Genomic DNA, 15,819 nt, shown 5'->3' on the forward strand with positions numbered 1-15,819 from the left:
CTAGAGGTATCAGTATTTCCAGTGGTAGTTTTGTGCCATAAGTTTCAAAGGTACCATTTGACCGAAAATCTCTGCAATTGCCAGTCAACAGGTCAAATGTTCATTTTCCCACAGTGCCAGCCAACCGGCAGAACATATACGTGTTTAGGCTAGGGGCTCCTGAGCTCTGAGAGCGGGGTTGGCAGCTGGCACCCCGCAGTGCTCCTGCCCAGGCAGGTGATGGCAGAGAGCTTCTCCTCTTGCTCTGACACCTCGGGAGGCAGGAGGCTGGTCATCCCTGCTGCCTTTGGGGCTGCTGAGGGTCTTTGCTTTCTGCTCTGCTAACTACACAGGTCTGGCAGCTCTGCTCTCCTACCACTCCTGCGCAGCCACCCAAGCGACTGGGAAACAGCAGCAGGCTGGCAGGTCCCACTGCCGGTGTGCGTCTCCCCCATGCAAAGGAGGAGAAGATGAAGAACTACTCACTGGTGACATGAAGGCTTGTAGCCTTCAGCTTCAGATGGAGACCTCTTTGGAGGTGATGTAGCTTAAAGAACCACTCATTCCTGGTTAATTTAGCACCCATAACATGCCATCCTGTCAATTTGTGGCATGTCCATTTGCAGTTATCCATTGATCCTTGTTCATGTGTGAGCATATGTATTCCATCAAAGACCTATCTGTCTACCACACAGCTTTTCAATGTAGCAAACAATGGGTGCCTTCATTTAATTGATGATAAAACCAAGAATTGCCCTACATCTCTCTCTGACTTAGAGAAGATACTAAAATAGTTTTCTTCTGAGGCTTTTTTATGATGTGTTGAGCTGAGTATCGTTCCAGAACATGGACATGGAAATTAGTAAGAAACCCATATGTGTGTCTAAACCACTTTTTTTTACCCTGACTAGTGTCTGTATTGATCATCTGTGGCCAGACTTCATTGCTTACATTACACAGTATTCCTGTAACAGTTTGGTTAAAATCAGCAAGGCTATGTGGAGACAATACTCAACTGAGTGAGGAAGTCTGAATCTGGCCCCTAGCCAGGCCCTCTTCTTGATACTGCCCTAAATTACTTTAAACATTAACAGGTCTCTATGCATTATAATCTACATTCTCTGTAATTTCCTGTTATCTCTGAACATTTCTTCATGGTAACCCCACAAAAAAGCTTTCTTTGGTTTGCTGGGACCAGATTCACAGCTGGTGGGAACAGCGATGCTCAGATTCACTTGAGCCAAAGACCCAGCTCAAAACAGCCCTGCAGTGGATGTGTTAAGGCTCCAATGACGCCTTTAAATCTAGACACAGAAACGGTACTGACTTCAGCCAGTAAAAACCATGGTAACGAGCATTTTTTATGTCTGTTAGTATTAAATTAACATTAGTCTTCAAAATAAGTGATGAACTAATTGATTCACTGAAGCCAGGACTGAACACTGAAATCAAACTCAAAAGACTAGGCTTTCTTGCAAAGCTCAGCTAGCTGGAAGGTAGGGGAGATGTATCTATTTTTGTTTTCCTACTTCATTGATCCTCCCAAACAGTATAATATAGTTACAATCTTGATCATTTATTTCTTTATAAATGCACTTCTGTCTTTGATGGTACTTTGGATCAAATCAAACTCCAGATGCTGCTGTAGTACACATAATAAATGGCAAGTAGAGAAAGCTTTGCAAAGTACATTTTTCATTACAGCCTGTAATATTGTTGTAGGTCTTGCCTGATCATTCTGGTGCATATAATTTTACAAAGATTTTTTTTCTGGTCTAGTTGTATGGTCCAGTCTTTGGAGAGACATGATCCAAATTCTATCTATGCTAAAATTGCTTGGAGGAAGAGTCTGAAGCAGCAGAGAACTATGCTGTAACTTTTACAATGAGGTCCTTAGCTAGAACCAGCTCTTTTTTCTGAAATCAAATTAATTCCTCAATCTAACTCACATTCCACTGCTCACATGGCTGAGCCGGGGATAAGGAAGTGGGCAAAACCCATATGGAAGTGGTAGCAAAGCCCTAAGCTGAGTATTGCCTCACCAAGACTGCATTGTGAGTAAGCAGCCTTGGTATGAAGCTGGCAGCGTTGGCGGTGGCTCACCCAACCCATCCCCTGGGGTCCGTGAGGCAGGCGAGAGGCAGTGCCTGGTGGTCTCCCCCTCTTCTCCATGCCTCTGTGGGGGACAGAGGACAGCATGTCGGTCCAAGGATGGGGGGTACTGTGCCAGGGCACCTGCAGCGCTCCCCCAAAGTTGAGGGCTCCTTGGGGTCACCAGCCTAGACCTCGGTGCCTCACCAGATGCCAAATGCAGGGCAGGTAAAGCTCACCTGGAGTGGCACAACTCAGGAACATGGATATTTAACATGTTTTCTGAAGTCCCCTTTTGCCACTGAGTCCTAGAGGAGAAAAAAGATGAGAAAGGCTCACTGGCTGAACATAACCATATCTGCATTTTTGTAATTCATCAGCTTTTTCCAAATGCCATGTTCTCTGCTAGGGTCAGTGGCTTTGTAAAAATGGGAATGATATTGTTGTTGAAAAATAGTGCTAACAACCCTCACAGACAAAACCAACAGAATGAAATCTCAGACCGGTTTGGATTTGTAACACTGTGCATAAATACATGTATGCATTTTTTTTCAATTAAATATTGCTAAAATAAAAAAAAAATGTTGCTTAAATTAAAAGCTGCCTCAGTTTTGCACTGAAGGCATTTGTTGTAGGTAGTGAATTAAAACTGCATATCGTCCATAATAAGAAGACATATGAAAGACTTTGCCAAAGAAACTTTGACACGCTTAAGATGCCGTGGCAGCCACAACTTCTTTTTTGTTTACATTTCAGGAAAAGTAATTTCCTGTCAATCTGAGCCAGACTCAGAGGGTGGAAGCATTTGCAAACACAGGTTACTCTAAAAATAAGTCGGAAACGATAGCTCTGTACACTTCGAAGAATAAGACTGTCTGGGAACAGTACAGCTTCCCAGAGACAAGACTCCAGTCCTTGAAAAAAACCAAGGAAAAACAATGATGTCACGTACTGCTTAATGAGGTTAAAACCCCTAAGTCGTCCTTATTCAGCAGTGGCACCACGTGCTTTCCGCACACCACAGCACCCAGCAGTAAGGAGCAGCTGGAGGTCACATCAGCAAAGAGGGGAGAGCACTTTCAGTAGCTTCCCAAAGTAAGCGCGTGCTTGAGATTTGACTTCGCTGCCTGTAATAGTTACAACACGCCAGTTTACCCCCTGGATAACGTCACCGCAGTAATTCCAAGGTAGCGTTTTTCTGATTCAATGAAAACCGTGTTTAAGCCATAACAAGAGGACAAGGGGATACGTGTGCTCACATGCATACCTATGTGCATGTGTATATGACTGAGCGCATGCGTGTGCATATTGTGATACAGGTGCCTGTAAAGTTTGGCCCAGGAGCAGCAGAACAGCCATGAGGGGGGTGAGGCTTTGTTTTCTGCCTGGTGGGAACGAGCCCGGCGGTGGTTGTGTAACCTTATAGCTTGGCACGTATGGCCCCTGCCGCCGCACGGATTATGGCTATTATGTAACCGCCTTTATGCAGGAACCTAGCAGCACCTAACGAGCTAGAAATAAACAGACTTCTATAATCTCAAAGGACAGTATTTTAAACTTCGCTCATGCAGCTGCTCCTATTTCAGTGATAAACGTGGCCTCTTCAGACATTTTATTTATTTTTCAGCCTAGGATGATATTTTAACATGCTGGCAGCCTGTTTTCTCAGAGAGAGTCAGAGCTCCTTTCTCATTTTTCCATTACAGCAAGAACTCTCCTGGCTTTTATTTAAGGTGCTCTCCAACACCCGTGAGAAACAAAGCAGCCCGGAGTGTGGGTCCTGCTTTTTTTCTCCTCAGACAGTCAAGCAGTCTGACATTTGTGGGCAGGTTTTGGAAAAATGATATTTGTTTCTGTGCTAGTAATAACCTTCTCAGTCAATTAGACAGCAGATTATTAAAAGCATTTTTTATATTGCTCCTTCAGATGGTGGGTTTCCAGGGCAGAACAAAAAGTATTCAGTTTTTCCCCTTACTGAAGTTGCTCCTTACCTTGGGTCTGTGTCCACTCGCCCTAAGTGCTATGGAAACCCCATGGGACTGATGCCTTACCCCTCGATGGCATTTTGGGCAGTGGGTTGCGTACACAGAGGGCAGCTGGGTTTTCTTAAGCTGACACTTGTGTTTCACCCTGTGTTGTTACCCTGGCCCCCCGTGTGTGGCTGCTCCTGCCTCTCCCCATGAGGGGTGGAAGTGAGCTTCAATATAAGCATCTTAACGCTCAGCACAAGGCTCCCGATGGGGATGTTAAAACAGGCTCATGCCAAGTATCACCTCCCTGGTGCTGGGCATGGGGACGACCCAGATGCTGTCGGGGGCTGTTTGCTATGGGGGTCCTCTACATGGGAGAACACAGGCCTGAGTGGATCTTCCTCCTGCTCCTCCTCACCCTCAGAGGGCTGCAGTGGGAGCCGTGGGGGAGCACTGCCCCTAGGCGAGATGCAAGCTGGCAGGGCCAGTGCATGACCCTTTGCTGCTCTACAAAAGGTGCTTCTTCAAGCTGAGCGAAACTGGGTCATGCACAAGATTTTGCAAAGTCTTTCAGTACCTTTTAAGTTCAACACCATTTAAAATGATGTATAGAATAATGGTAAGTCAAAGCTAACTTGTTGGTATTTGATCTTTTCTCTCAGTAACCTCAGAAATGTAGGAAAAAGAGGATGGTAATGACATGCTATGAAGCCCATATCTGGCGCGCGCTGCATGGACATATGTGAATCCTCTTGCTTTGCACATGGTGTAATCCATGGATTGGACAAAGAGAAATTTTTCTAAACCTAGAAGTAGGAAGAAATAAGACAAGCTCTCCAGGGGCCTCTGCAGGAATTCAGGTACTGATGCAACTTGATTTGGAAGGAACAGAGATGTGTAAGCACCGTTACATTCATACCTCAGCAGCAATACTCAGCTCTGAGTATACTTGGATAAAAACCTAATAATAAACTGACTTGACTGCAATGAAGATGCTAATTTGAGTGGTAGAGTTATCCCACTTTTGACAGAAAGTACCTGATTTGTGATTTTCCAGAATGCAACCTCCTATTTCAATTTTGTTGTGATTTCCTGCCTCTTAAAGGGGCACAACCTCATCTGATGTAAGATGGCACATCTTTATTGATTTGCAGTAGCTGAAAACCAGGCATGAAATATTCATGTTTGCTTTGTTCACCCTTGGATTTTTAGGCTGGCATTAGTCCATTAGTTCCCAGCACCCACCAGCTGCTGCGACTACGGTCAGCAGCCGTTCCTCCAAAAGTCCCTCTGTGCCCCCAGCGGAGCAGCAGGTCGCATGGCGGCGGGTGAGAGCTAGGTGGAGAGGCTGCGCTGGGGCATGGCCATGGAGAGAGGCTCATTAGGTTTCTTCAAAGTCTCCATCCATACATGAGGCTTACCGAAGTTTACATGACTGCTGGCTTAAAATAATTGCAATAATCCCTTAGACTGACAACACTGAATTGTTGTGTTTCCTCCAACAATAACATTGAGTTCTAATGTAGTACTCAGCTGGGGGGGGGGGGGGGGGAGGGGGGGGAATCAAATGCTTTTTTTTTTTTGTTGTGTTACAGCTATTCCGTAGGAGTAGGAAGAAAGGAATGTCACCCGAATCTGCTGGTGCTGGGTGCAAGCTGTAATCACTCCAGTTTGCGTGTGGGTGTTTGTTCTGCACAGTCTGGGGGCACAGTCTTGTCCTTGTGCAAATACAAAGTAACTCTGCTGGACTCCCAGGAAACTTAGTGGGAGGAGAGGCAACTCCTTCCTATTGTGCAGGGCTAACCTTTTGTTCAGTTTCGGTGAGAAGAACATGCTCAGAACATCAGCCATCATTTATTTAGTTTTCAGTTAGGGTCCAGTATACATTTGAAACAGAAAAGTGAACAGAGAGGAAAGCTATTTCTCAAAAAAATCAGTTCAACAGCATTTAAAATGATGTAAGGAATAACGGTAAGTCAAAGCTAACCTCTTGGTGTTTGATCTTTTCTCTCAGTAACCTCAGAAACTTAGGAAAAAGAGGATGGTAATGACATGCCATGAAGCCCATACCTGGCCCGTGCTGCATGGACACACCACGCACTCAGGAGCTCCCTGGAGAGGGAGAACCCATGCAGTTCTCATGCCTTAAAATGGGCTCTCACTTTTTTCTAGCGCAGCCTGAAGTCCAACGGCTGTGTTGCTATCCTCTAAGCACACCTCCCAAACGTGTTCTTTGTGGTGTGGGTATTTTGAACTACAGATAAACTTCTTCTCTGGAGATATTCAAAACCTGCCTGGACGATGTCCTGTGCAACCTGCTCTGGGTGACCCTGCTTTAGCAAGGGGGTTGGACAAGATGATCTCCTGAGGTCCCTTCCAACCCCTGCCATTCCGTGGTTCTATGAGCAATGTGGCAGGAAACCTGGGCATCCTGGGAGTCAGTTTAAGCCAACTCCTGAACGCAGCCTTCACATCTTGAGGCTGTGTCCTTGCTTTGCACATGGTGTAATCCATATAATTTTTTCAATATGCTATCACATGAAGACAATGTGACAGCAATGCAGACCACTCAGGCTATTCCAGGATTCAGGCCATTATGCTGATTGCATAGCATAAACATCCAAAATACAGCTCCTAGTGCAAAGGCTAGCCTCTTTGGAAAAGGGGGGTACTGGAAAATCTTTGGGCTTAAAACAGGGGAAAAACTGTGGTCGGGAGCACTGAGAACCTTGCCAGGCTGGACATAGGCCAAAGAAGCTTTGTGGTTATTTCAGTGTATGCCCAGTCACTGGCATCAAGAGCATCACAGAAGTACAAGCTAAGCATAAAGACTGATTTTATGGATGTTCCAGTGGGCCATTAAATCAATCCATCAAACCATCTGCCTTTTTGCTAGGATTAAGTATGAGTCTAATCTCCCAGGCTGGACAACTGTCAGGTGTAATTGTGTACAGATGAGAGACATCTATGCAGCGTGGAAGAGAAGCAAATTGAATAAGGGCACGCACTTGATTACTTTTCTTCATTTTCCTTATTCAAAGAGTCCAGCTATCTAGTAGGCCACCAGAATGCAAGTGGTCTCACATGCATAATAAGAAAAGCCCACTGTGGTGGCAAAAGGACCTGAGATGATAGAGGCCAGATGACTGTCCAGAAGAGACCCACACAGACTTGTATCTCGTCTGCTAAAATCTGCTCTTCTCTGTCCAACAGTCCCAATCTTTTGTCATAGAAGTTAAATTTTACTACAAAATTGCTATCAGTACCTGTCTTCCAACCTGCCATACCTGTGTTAAAATGCTGAATTATAGCTTTTGATGCTTTATTCAGCTTAATCCTTACAGTTGCTATGGGAAATAGCGCTGCTGCAACAGATCCATACTTTAATTTGTAGCATTTTGAGGGTGCCCTCCCCTAAATTTGAAACACTACAAAACGTCCCCTGGCAGTTCACGCTGCCCAGGGTTCCTAGCACCTGCATGGGGATCACTGAAGTACTGTACCGAAGGGGTTTGAGTCTCAGCTATAATGAGCCACCGATGTCACTGGGTCAGTCAGAAAATTGCAAGGTGAGGTCCTGCTCCGTTTTTATTATTCATTATGCTGCACATTCAAGTCCCCTGCATTTACTAACGTAACAGAGATGCTTTGCAAAATGTCATCGAGGCAAATCGCTAAAGGATACCCTGGCCGAATAAGCCCCCATCCATATGAGGGAACGTAGAGGACGGCCTCAATGCATCCTCACATACTGTCCTCCCTGAGGCTGCTGCAAGCTCTGTGGCTCTCAGGGTCACCTCGTCTGCCACCAGACTCTGAGCATCCCGATCCAGCACAGAGAGCAAGATTCGCTGCTGACAGCACAGCTTCAACTGGACAAAACTTGCTCCAGCTCATCGGACTTCTGAGTGTATCAGCTTTGGCTTTGCTGATAAAAAGTCAACAAAAGGATTATTCTGTAAAAATCCAGGGATTTTACTGGATCTCTGTGGGTGTGAAAATTTTTGTTTCAAAAACCATGCACGTCTTTGATAAGAGTATTTGGCGATCAGCTTGCCTGTTGAGACAGCCTGTTATAAGCCCATCAAGGTTGTGCTGCATCAATGTCATATTGTTGTAACAATGTTAACCAGAAAGGAGAAAAGATCATTGTCTTCATTCATCATCTGTAATTTTCCTAATCCCTCGATATGAATAGTGTAACGTCACTGGAGGAGGATTTTTGTTACAAGATAAATGCCAAAGCTTGAAAATACATTCCTCAGCTCTAGATTAATTGCGGGAGAGGGATGCAGGGTTTATATAATCTGATGAATGCTTGGTCTTTTTCTTATCATTTAGCCAGCTGATTTTTTTCAGCAGTATCCTGTGATCTGGTTCAAGTACTCTCTATGTCTATTCAATTCAGAACTGCCTGGTTTAAGCTTTTTTTGCTTAGTCTTAGCCAGAGCTGTTTGCTGTCTAATAAAGACATATGGTTTCTACTTTCTCTCTCTTGGGAATTGATACCCACTGTGCATTTTCACTATCAGCTGGACACCAAGATAGGCTGCCTCCGCGTTGCCTTGGTTTGCAGAGAAAAATATAATCAGCAGAAGGGGTACAACTGGATACATTAATTCTGGTTTTTGTCAGCTATGACAGATACAAATGAAAGAAATACCTAGCAAAAAGAGGCGGAGAATTTTTTAGCATGATGCAAACCTGCACAACTGGAAGCAAATTTGAAAAGCCTGGGTAAAGGGAAAAATATTGAGCAGAGCTCAGGCACAGGACATCCTTCCTGTGTGCTGCAAACAAGTGACTTCAGGGCCTGTTCCCAGCTGGAGCACGTGTGTGCTAAATGCATCAAATGGAATAAAACCAGAAGTCAGTAAACCTCAGTGATTTGCCCTCACAGAGAATACAAAATGGTAGCTGTTTCCTCCTTAATAATAGAGCAACTACAACTATCTTTCTGTGTTATATCCCCCATGACAAGTTTTTCTCAGAGGGGCAGGGTGGTCTGCTACTTCCCTGCAGTCTTCAATAACCTATGTTATTATCATCATCATCATCTTCATCATCATCATCATTAACATCTTCATCATCAGTCATTATTTTTTTCAGCTTGCTGATACTGCCTTTCCCTTGTGTCAGCTCAGAAGGCCTTGGGGCAGCAAATCAGTCTATCCAGCCCACAGTAAAGCGTAGGGCAAATTTCACCCCAGCCCTGGCCGAGATGGCACGGGGCAGCGCTGAGCCTCCCCGCTTCCCACCAGGGCAGACCCCAGCAAGAGCAGCCCCCGGGGAGCCCCGTGGGTTTTGGTGCAGCCTGGCCTGGCAGCCCTGCCCCTGCCTGACCCAGGGCTTGTGGTACGCTGGGCGAAGCCACCAGGTGGCCTAGGGCATGGGTGGCCGTGGCCTCATGCTGCCGGTGTGTTGTGCCAAATGACACAGGTCCTGCGTGGGAAGTGCTCCCCAAAACCTGGGGTAAAACACCCGAGGGATGTGCCCAGCCTGGGTAGTGACACCTCCCCATCCAGCCTGTGACAGGCACGAGAGCAGGATGGTGGTACAGTTCTCACAGGGGGTACTCAACATGCTGCAATTTACAATCACATGCTGCAATTTAAAAAACAAAACAAAACAAAAAAACCCTAACAAAAGCAATTGTAGGGATTTGCTGCCCTCTGGCAGAATTTTCTTACAGCTCTGATTCTCTGTGAACTCCAAGAGCAGTGCTCAGCAATCATGCACCAGCACAGCGAGGTCTCTGCATTTCCCAGTTGGTTGTAGGCAAAGCAAAGCAAACTGCTGGGCACCACTGCTGCAGCTCCCTGCAGCCCTCCTGGAAAGCCAGAAGCACATGCTGATCCCAGGCAGGGGCTGGAGTAAGGGGCAGAACTGCTGGGATGGCAAGACCCCCCCATCCCTTCTCTCCATCCTTCTGGGGAAGATGGGCAGCAAGCCTGACTCTCTGAAGCTGGTCCTTTGTTCCTTTGTTTGGTTGTCTCCACAGAAAAGCCAGCCCATCACCTTCCAGCTTTGGCTGTACAACCTCCCAGTGAGAAAATTCAGTTTGGCCTCTAATGCTGACAAGCGGCTTTGCTGAGCTTGATTTCTTGGTATGGTTTACACTTTCTGAGAGATATTCAGCAGATCGGGCTAATTTTCACTAACACCATTTTCCAGGAGGCCCATTAATGCCGATATGGCACTTGTGGGCAGTGGTTTTGAAAACCTGGGCCTCCTGTTCACTAAACTCAAAGTATTGTGAGTCTCATGGGGTGAGACTTCCCTGAAGAAATGTTGAGTCCTGCAGTGTCTACACCGTTCTGCGTTGGTCCTGTGGACTGCCTGCCCGGTCAGCAGGAGGAATGGGCACATCTTGGACACCTCAGAGAGCTCCAATGTCTCAAACTGTCAGATGACTGTATCCTAAAAGTATCCATGGCTTACTAAAAGCACCTGGGTTGGCTACCTTGGATGTTGATATTTTTGCTGCAGGTACCTGAAACTAGGTCATGCTAGTCCTACCCTAAAATAGCAAAGAAACAGAGGAGTAGGGAGGTCCAGGAAAGTACCCCAGGTACGTAGCTATGACAATGTTTTTCTGTTTTGAGATAAAGGAAGCCTAACATAGATGTGCTATTGCCATTAGTATATGTAACAATCTGGCTGCCCATATGAAACCCATGATCCTCACCTCCAGCTGGTCACAACCCCAGGAGAGATAAACAGGCAAGGACTGAGGAAGAACAACTGAAGTAGGACTCGAATACAAATCCATGATCATCCGTGATGGCTGACTGTACAGCTGTATGGGATTTCCCCAGGGGTTTGAGTGCAGGGGGCAGCCCAGGAGTTGGAGCACAGATAAAAGTCTCTCTCTCACATACATATAAATATGTAGGTTTTGCTGTATATCTGGTTTCTTTTCTGCTTAACACACACGTAACTGGCTGGGACCTTGTGACTAATGGTTCTGTTTGTAGCAGTGGCCATGGGCCTTAGCATCAAAGTCCACATTGCACAACGCAGTGCCGTGCAGAGCTATCAGAGCTGGTCCGGAAGGCGCTAGCTCCATGTGATAGTGCAGCCAGGCTAATAAATAGCTCAGAGCAAGCTTTCATGGGCCTGCTTTATTGCTGTCAGGGGTTTGAACTTGTATCCCTTTATGGCACTCCACAATGACAATGAAATATGTGTGCTTGTTTAGAGCTATTTGGAGTATCTCGGGCTGGCACTGTACTAGATAGGTCAGGGATGTTCATGAAGCTGTGAGGCTGGTGATAAAAGCCAAGGTTTGATTTTATAGTTACCTTTGTTACTATTGTGAAAGCCTGAAGAATAAGCAAACCATTTCTTCATCAACCTTTCCAACTGCCACAGCCACTAAGACACCCTAGAGCCCCCTGAAGTGATGGCAACATCCTCAGTGATTTCAGTAAGACCCGGATTGATGAGACAAGCAACTGTGGTTATGCTGACTTCCACAGACTGAGACTGATTTCCTTCAGCTGGGAATCTGCCCCCTTTCTTTGGGTTAGATTGTGCTCACTTTGTTTCTTCAGTGTTAGCATGGTGGATACCTTAGAAGTGTCTGATACCAATTCATTTAGCTATATATGGAATGAGTACTAGTGCCTCTTCTGTTATGTTCTACAGACAACCTGGAAGACTTGCCTAATATTGCCTCTTAAGTCATGAAAATACTGCCTGAAAACAGGATGATGTGATGCATCATTCACCTTTCAGCCCATGGCATGGCTGTGCATAGCACTTATCTGGACTTCCCTATGAAACCAGCCCGACCACTGGACTGGGAGAGGAAGCCTTTCACAGCTGCCTGGAACGACCAGCAGACCTGTGCTCCCTGAGGTAGGATATCGTACTGAACCTGGAAACATTCCATTTAATTGGAAGCCCACTAGCTAAAGCAAGAGGGCAGAACGTGACCATGGTTTATTTTAATAGGCTCGGCTATTACCCTTGGTACACAGCGCAGGAAGTCCCTGTTAATGGTGGCCTACCCCAGAACCTCAGCTTGCAAACTCATCTGGAAAAAGCTGGCCGTGACATTAACTATTGCACCCCAGCTAAGGACTTCAGTGGATTAGCTGTCATGGGCTGGGAGTCCTGGAGGCCTCAGTGGGTCTGCAACTGGGATGTAAAAGATGTCCACAGAAGAAAGTCCAGGAAACTCATAAGCAAAATAGAAAGGAATATTTCAGTAAATGATGTTGGACATTTAGCCAGGCTTTCCTTTGAAGAAAGTGCAAAAGCTTTTATGAAGGAAACAATTGCATAAGGAATGAAAAGCAGATCAAAGGGCCTGTGGGGATGCTATTTATACCCTGACTGTCACAACTACAATTTCCACGATCAGAACTATACTGGTTCCTGCCCAAAGAGTGAAGTTGTGAAGTTTTGGGGAACAATAGCAGTCCAGCCCTGTATCCTTCCACTGGTGTTAAGAAATCCCTTGGAAACAAACAGTCAAAACATTTTGCACTTCTCTCGGTTTAGGGTGAATGAATCCATAAGGTTTTCCTCCATGACATCCCATTTGCCCGTATTTGTGTATGCTTGACTAGGTTATAGAGATGAACCTTTATTTTTTCTCTCTATAGTAGGATTTTTCTGGAACAATGTGGGCTGCATTTGTGCTTTAACCATTCTTACAGATGGTGCATCAGGATGGAAAACCTCCTACTTGGGCCAGCTCTGCTGGTTCACATTAATTGTCCACATGCTTTAAAGAGCTCAATGTTCTGAAGAAAAAACGAAGTCTCAAATACCTCTTTTTTTCTGTTTTAGTTCATCACTATGCTATATTCAAACATGCATTTGAATAGATTAAAGGATTTCAGCAATTTGATGTAGTACGTAGGAGGTGGTTAATACATTAATCCTCCCTGATGTACTTTCTTCTGCTCAGGTATGCAATCACAAACTAATCCCCAGATAGCTGCCCTTTTATAAAAGGAAAACTGAGGCAGAGATGTTAGCAACTTGCTCAGTGCTATGTCAGAATGGGAAATTGAAATCAGCAGTCTTTCTGCATGCCTCCACCTCAAAAACATTTAATTTACTCCCATACCTACCTTGGAGCAGGAAAACAGTGCACCAGAACCACAGAGTACTGCTCACATCAGCTGAACACACACACACAACTATTTTCAAGATAAGTGTCCTACCCTAGTCTTTCTTTATGCTATTTTGGACATCAGCCCAGAAACTGGATGGAGACAGTCGGTTTCCTGGGAAACAGCAGCACAACCTGTCTGTTACAGCCCTGGCTTCGTCCTCCCCTGTAGATGGTGACTGTACTACCAGCAGGTCTCAAATTCTATGCTTCAGAGTTTAGCTAGTGAGCTGTATTCACTTTTTAAAGGCTATATTCAGTCTTTCAGCCAAGGTACAGGGTCCAAAGCTGGCACCTTGTCTGGGAAGGGGCCTTAGCTCCCTCTCCTGTTAGGCACTGCTCCCCCAGCGCTGCCAGCACCCGCTACGCTTCCCAGTAAGGGCTGTGCTTCTCTCTGGTTTGAAGGCAAATGCCTGTTCCTGGGCATTAAAGGAGGTGCAGGTACCTGCTTTGGTGCTTTTGTCCAGCTTGCACTTGGCTTTGCAAGGAGAGGATAGATGGACATCAGTAACTGCTGCAGGCTGGTGTGCATCCCCTTTGCCATTTTATACCCAGTTACTGCCTCTTTTCCCCCTTAGGCAACCAATCCCTGTGGAGTTTTTCTACTCTGATTCTTGATCTGCTGTGGCCCTCAATCTCCCTTAAATCAATGGCGATGTCTAGGGATATCCATGGTCTTTCATCTTCAGTGCTTGTGGCTTAGTAATTCACTTGTTGCTGATCCTTAATTCAAATTAAGGATAAACATCCAAGCACCAAATACCCTCCCCTTAAAGCCTGCGATATGAGGAAAAGGTACAATGAAAGACATCTCTCTGAAACAAACATAGAAAGAGCACAAAAACTGAAATTGAAATCCTTAAGATTTGCAAAGCATTGCATTTTCCCTTTCATTTAAGGTCGCACAATGCCAGCATTCTCTCTCTTATAGTGTGTGCCTATTTACAGTCACTTTTTCTATGGTTTTTGTAAGAAGCGAAGTGAGCTCCTAGGGAAAGCAGCAAGAACAATGCATGCCTTTGGAATCATGGCTTTCAAACTGGGGAGGGATGGGGGAAACAGCTGATTGACATAGCAGAATAGCTCTCTCCTTCCCCTTATCAGCAAAAACAGAACTGAGGGAATGCTTTGGGGAATTTTCCTGTTAAAAATCCCTCTATAATGAAAAGATTTTAGTTGCTTCTAGTAATCAATGAGATATCAAATAATTACAATTAAATTTTGCATCAAAGTAAATTGTATCCCAGTGTTTGTTCACTTGCTTATCACCAGCATCTCAGGCAGCACCTAAGTTTACAACTTGTGTTTAATATTCTTTGTACTCTAGACAGCAAATCTTTAGCCACAATAAAATATAGTTCATAGGGACCAGAATTAAAAGAAAATGTAGTCTGAGGGACAGCCACATAGCAAATCATTGGGTTACTCTAGGAAGGCTGCGAAACGCTGAATTAGCCTGACAGTGATTTCTTTACCCTTTTCACTGTAGCAAGATCTTATTATCGCTATTGGAGAGAGGACCCTGGGAGCTGCAGGCATTGTTATTTGGCGAGATATGAATTTAACTTCTCCAGAGGTAAGCCTGTGCCTGATCTAAATGCGCGAGATCCTCATTTTATCCTGTTAATAGACAGTGTCTGGACCAGTTCCGAGTACTGGGTACCAGCAGAGCTGACTGCTTAACCAGACTTTGCTGTCCCCCAGTCAGGATGGTCATGGAACACAGTCAATTCGGCCTGGCTCAGCAAGGTCTCGTGAGGCTCACAGGCAACCAGTGGTAGGGAAGGAAGCCAATGGCTACTACTAAGGAATTCTGGAAGACAGTTCCTCAGTATTATCCATTCCAGCTGGATAAAACACCAGGAAATCGGCTAGAGCCTGATTAGCACATCAGTCAGACCAGATTAGGTATTCCAGTGGTACTCAGCAGTATGTCTGGTTATGGGAACTCTATTTGCGCCTGTCTGTGGGCAAGCAAAATGAAGCAGGCTGTTGAGATCAGACGGAGAGGCTCTGTATTACGTGATATCAGACCTAGCCATGTTAAAATCAAAGACTGATTTCTGAGGCTCCGTCATGTCGTGGAGCTTTCAGACAGCCACACATCAAACTTTGTCATGAGAAAAGTCTTTGTCCTTAAAGCTGTGTGAAATGCATGTTCTGGGCTGCTTTTCTCCTGGCAGATAGCATAGAAAACCCAGCCAGCATGGGAAGGAATGGCTGAAAAGAAGTGTTCAGTCGTCCTCAGTAAATTCAATTACTTCAGCCAATTTTTTGGTAAATATTTGGCTGTGGTTTCTGTCAGAATGAATGTGAAGAGGAGGGTGAACTTCCTTCCATCTGGGTCAAGTGATGAAGGCAAGGTCCTGGAGCAGCAGCTCCGGACCCCCACACTCTTGCCACACAGCCAAGCGGTCATCACCTGCGTCTCTAGCACACATCACGGCTGCTCTGCAGATCCACAGGCTGTGGTGTTTTCTGGGGAGTGCAAGTTGCTAAAGCCCTTTGCATTCCCATTGGGTTATATTTTCTGTATAAAACTTCCTAACAACCCTTTAAATTAGTCAAATTTAAATGACCCTGAATGAATTCATTAATGCTTACATATTGCATATTTTTCAGAAAGAGAAAGGAAAAAAAAAGAGCGGT

General features: G+C 45.2%; 1 pseudogene; it reads left to right on the forward strand.

The window, feature by feature from the left end:
• Window positions 1-11,728: 11,728 nt before the first annotated feature.
• LOC104125666 overlaps window positions 11,729-15,819 on the forward strand; it is a 4,797-nt pseudogene continuing 706 nt past the window's right edge.

Source organism: Egretta garzetta, unplaced genomic scaffold (genome assembly GCF_000687185.1).
Source record: "Egretta garzetta isolate BGI_Z169 unplaced genomic scaffold, ASM68718v1 scaffold64, whole genome shotgun sequence".
Taxonomy (NCBI): Eukaryota; Metazoa; Chordata; class Aves; order Pelecaniformes; family Ardeidae; genus Egretta; species Egretta garzetta.